Genomic DNA, 5,194 nt, shown 5'->3' on the forward strand with positions numbered 1-5,194 from the left:
ATCCCTAGAGAACAGAGAGAAAAGTTATTTAGCTCCTGGAATAAAATAAATTTAAAAAAAAAAAAAAAACAAACCATGTATGCTTTGTACAACACAATACATATTTATCACAGCTAGTTTTAAGCTTATCAGGCAGGCAGCAGCTATGCTGACACAGGAGAGAAAATCACCCCTTACCACCAGAACTACCATGTACCTATTAAAATGAATATTAAAATGTAGCTGAGAATATTTAAAACTATTTCCATTGACAACCAGGCTTGGCAGCCACAGCACCCACACACTCCTCTGCTGCTGCAATAGCTTTGACTCCAAATACACCGAGGGCCAAACCTGATCCCACAAGGATCACCAAGCCCAACTCCTGGCCCTGCACAGGACAATCCCAAAATCCCACCATGTGCCTCAGAGCGTTGTCCAAACATCCCTTGAGCTCTGGTAGGCTCCTTTTGATCTGTAAGACCAAAACTTATTAGGAGAGAGCAAGGACTTGACACCTGACAGACTATTTGTTGTTAACTTCCCCTCAGGTTCAGCTTAAAGATTCCGTTCTAGCCATGAATTATTAAAATCCTGGGTGTCATGGCAAGTCAGGCAGTTGTTAATGTACTCTTTTAATTACATCGAGATGCAAATTACAGAGATAGAGCAGCAAGCAGGTTGGCAAACAATTATTCATTCCTACAATTAAAAAAAATAATAATCAAGAGAACCTGGAGAAGAGAACAACTGCAGCCACCGAACGCTGCTCTGCAGGCTGGCTCCCTGGCACATGTGGTAATTAAGCCAATCCTGGCTCCCTGGCACATGTGGTAATTAAGCCAATCCTAAGTGCCAGACACACAAAAACAACGGAGTGTGAGCTGCTCCTGAGCAGCCTTCCCTCCTCAGGGATGCTGAGTGCTCAGGACACCCTCCTGGGATGCCTGGATTGCCCAAAGCCCAGCTCAGCCCCCGGGCACCCTCAGGAGCCCTTGGTGGAGGGAGTGCTGATCCCAAATCCCAGCAGCTGAGCCTTTCCTGGAGGATGTTGCAAACATGCAGGCACCCAGCCAGGGCTGAGGAGCCTAATCCTGGAGCAGTGGGTTTAACCAGAGCGGGCAGTACCAAGCCATGGGCTGTTCCCAAAGGATTTGAGCACAGCCCATGGAGGAAGGACGAGACAATGGACATGGAAGGTAACAACACACCCCTGGAGGTGAGCAGATGCTCCACTGATGAGCAAAACCATGCCAGGGGTGCTGAGCCAGACCAACCTGTGTGTCAGGCACGGCCAGCGGGCACTGACAAAGATCTGGGGAGTCAGATTAGTATACAGAGAAAACTGAACCTGGATTTTTCCAAGGCTTCCAGGGAGAACATCACAGAATATTTCAGCTGGAGGTGACCTACAACAATCCTCTAGTCCAGCTGCCTGACCACTTCAGGGCTGGCCAAAAGTTAAAGCAAGTTATTCAGGACACTGCCCAAATGCCTCCAAAACACTGACAGCCATGAGGACCTGCTAACAAAAGCCTACTGTCTGATTATCAAATTAGAAATTAAGATTTTAATTTAGAAAATGCCCAGAAAAATATTTTTCTAGCATTAGTCAAATCTGGACTACAACAAAGTTTTCATTGCAGTAAGTCCTCTTTCAAGAAGTTGGGTATTGCTCATATTTAAACCAGTTCTGACATTATTTATATCTGATATATATCTGATATATTTATATATATATGTGATATATTTATATCATATTATATATATATATAATTTAATGTTTTTTTACTGATGCTTTTATTTTTCAAACAGACCAACTGATCACTAAATACAGAGTGAAATTCACTGGCTGATTTTCTGTGTTTAGAGACCATTCAATCACACAGCTAAGATTCCTGTTATCCTGCAGAACCAGATGCAATTCCCTTGCTCTTGAAATGCCAAAATGGAAGAACCCATCATTTTATCAGCCCTTGCACTGGAACTGGGAGGCCCAGGCTGTGCAGGAGCCAGAGCAAACACGCAAAATTTGTATTTTAGAAGATTCATCTGGTATTGTGTATAACATATCTAAACATTCATTTTGAACTGAAGTGGTTTTCATCTCCTAAGTAAATAAAACAGAATATACACACCAAACTGATTATGGGTGATGGAGAACGACCTTAACTCAGCCCAGCTGAGCTGTGGCACTGTGCTGGTACAGGTGTCAATGCAGGGAGTCATTTGAGCTCACCCAAAAAAACCTGCTGTGAATGGAACTTGCTGAACTAATTAAGTGATACCTAATCTACTTTTATTCATCATCTCTCTAGTTACCAGGATATATAAACACACTTGGACTGGAGGCAGCGACCACCAGCATCGTGCTTCCCTTTCCCCCTTCACACACCCACCCTTCAAACAGGGCTAGAATTCCTTGTTCTAAAGAATCTAATGTGTTAAGATGCAGACATATAAAAAAATATTTCCTAACTCCTAGACTTCCCTACCCTTTTCATCACCTGCCAAGTAATCCACAAAACATACATCTTCACAGGAAAAATGAAGTTACAGATGCCTGCATACTTCCATCGTGAAAATAAGTTCCAAAAGTGCTCTCCTGGCCTTATTAAAAACAAAACCCTAAGAGAAAACCAACACCCCCACACAATGGAAGAATCACCTGCAAGTAGTTTTGAAAGAGTTAGGAAAAAGAATTTTTTCTCCTCAAAGCCAGGTGAAGTGATATCATAGAACTAAGAGAAAAGCAGATCAGAGACTTCATCATGTGAGAAAAATTAGGCTTTGATTAATTTTAAACAGCTGGAAAGCATTATAGCTCGTTTAGATTGAGAACTGCCAGAGCAGTCCTAGTGAAGAAAAGACGTCACCCACACTTCATGTGCCAAAATCCTGAAAGCCACAACAGAGACAGATACAGAATGGATGGAGAGCAGCCCTAAGGAGAAGGACTTGGGGGTGTTGGTGGATGAGAACCTCAAGAGGACCCAGAAATGTGTGTCTGCAGCCCAGAAACCTCCCCCGTGTGCTGGGCTGACCCCACAGCATGGGCAGCAGGGGAGGGGGGATTCTGCCCCTCTGCCCAGCTCGGGTGAGACCCCACCTGCAGAGCTGCCTCCAGCCCTGGGAACAACATCACAAGGACATGGAGCTGTTGGAGTGAGTCCAGAGATGCCATGGAGATGTTCCAAGGGCTGGAGCCCCTCTGCTCTGGAGCCAGGCTGGGAGAGCTGGGGGTGTTCACCTGGAGAAGGGAAGGCTCCAGGGAGACCTCAGAGCCCCTTCCAGGGCCTGAAGGTGCTCAAGGAGAGCTGAAGAGGGACTTGGGACAAGGGATGGAGGGACAGGACAAGGAGGAATGGCTTCCCACTGCCAGAGGTCAGGGTTAGATGGGATATTGGGAAGAAATCCTTGGCTATGAGGGTGGGGAGGCCCTGGCACAGGTTGCCCAGAGAAGCTGTGGCTGCCCCATCCCTGGAAGTGTCCAAGGCCAGGTTGGACAGGGCTTGGAGCAACCTGGGCTAGTGGAAGGTGTCCCTGCCCATGGCAGGGGTGGAATGAGATGAGCTTTAATGTCCCTTCCAACCCAAACCAGTCTCATACCCTTAGTGTTTGCAGCACCTCAGATTGCACAACACAGCACGGTGCCAGCCCCGCTTCTTCCCACCACACAAGTTGTGCCAAGCAGCTTCAAACACACCCTCCATCAGCTTGGAGAAAGATACAAGTATTTGTTGAAGCTTGAAAACTTGCTCTTCAAACAACATGGATATCATTTTGCTTATTAGCCTCCTGATGAACTGCCAACTCCCTTCTCCAGGTGCTGACACCCTCCCTGACAAGTTACAATATCCTTGTGCCTCTCTAAACATGAAAGGTTGCACATACAAGTTGTATTTCTATGCTGAAATGCACATTTTTTCCCTAAACATTTCCACTGGCTGATTGTGCAGGGAAAGGAGAGAACCACAAAAGAGCCAGAAGGTGACAAACTTCCTTGGACATGTCTAGTTTTTGACACGCATCAGGCTCTTGAGTCCTGCTAGTGGAATTCCTGGAGTTAACTGAACAGTGGTTTGTGTGTTTATAGTACCTGCCCAACAGGTTTAATTTTCTCTTGGTCTGGAATAATGCCATTCCTATCAACTGGGAAACACAATCACTCCAGGAGGGACAGAGAATTCTGTGCACAGAAGCAGGTTTTGATATCCCTCATATTCCAGCACCTCTTCCACCTGAGTATGTTGTAGCCAAAGGTGACAAAAGCAACCGTGACTGTGACAGCAACAGTCAAGGAAGGACAAAGGCTTGACCTGTGTGAACACTATTTAGCACACTGTCTAATTAAACACTTGGGAGCAGAGACTACCGATGGCTCTTAATTGCTCTGTGGGATTTCTTTGGAATAACAATGGCAAATGTCAAGGAGAGTCCACAAAGGTTTAACGGAGGGGAAAGGAGGGAGTCCCTGAGCTGCAAAGGGATGCAGAGGAGACCAGGAGCAGCAGGAGGTGCTGAGGTCGGGGTGGAAGGAACACTTCCAAGCACAATCCTAAGGGACTGTGTCCTACAGCCTGACCTGAGACAACGTTGAGCCCTGACCTGACTGGCATCACCTACAGCCTTCCCAACCACAACTTGCTTCTGCTCCACACTCCTCTGCCACAGAGCAGGGCAAGGCCAGCGTGAAGCTGCTCCCTGCGACCCCGGCACATGGAGCCTTGAGGGGCAGACCCTCTTTCTCTCCACAGCTCCACTCCAGCCTTTCACTCTTAAGGAATCACAGAACATTCCGAGTTGGAAGGGACCCACGAGGACCCTCGACGCTTCTCCCCGTGAGCCACGACCCAGAGCCGGGGCCGCCCTGCCCTCGGCGCTCCGGGCTCTGAACCCGATCTTATCACCCCGCGGGCAGAACCACAGAACCAATTAGCTGGGAAAAGACCTCTGAGACCATCGAGTCCACCCTGTGCCCGATGCCCACCTTGTCCCCCAGCCCAAAGCACTGAGTGCCACGTCCAGTCCTTCCTTGGACACCTCCAGGATGGGGACTCCACCGCCTCCCTGGGCAGCCTCTGCCAAGGCCTGACCACCCTTTCCATGCAGAAATCCCTCCTGATGTCCAACCTGAGCCCCCCCTGGCACAGCCTGAGGCCGTGTCCTCTCCTCCTGTCCCTTGTTCCCCGGAGCAGAGCCCGACCCCCCCCGG

Source organism: Lepidothrix coronata, unplaced genomic scaffold (genome assembly GCF_001604755.1).
Source record: "Lepidothrix coronata isolate B3197 unplaced genomic scaffold, Lepidothrix_coronata-1.0 Scaffold90, whole genome shotgun sequence".
Lineage (NCBI taxonomy): Eukaryota > Metazoa > Chordata > Aves > Passeriformes > Pipridae > Lepidothrix > Lepidothrix coronata.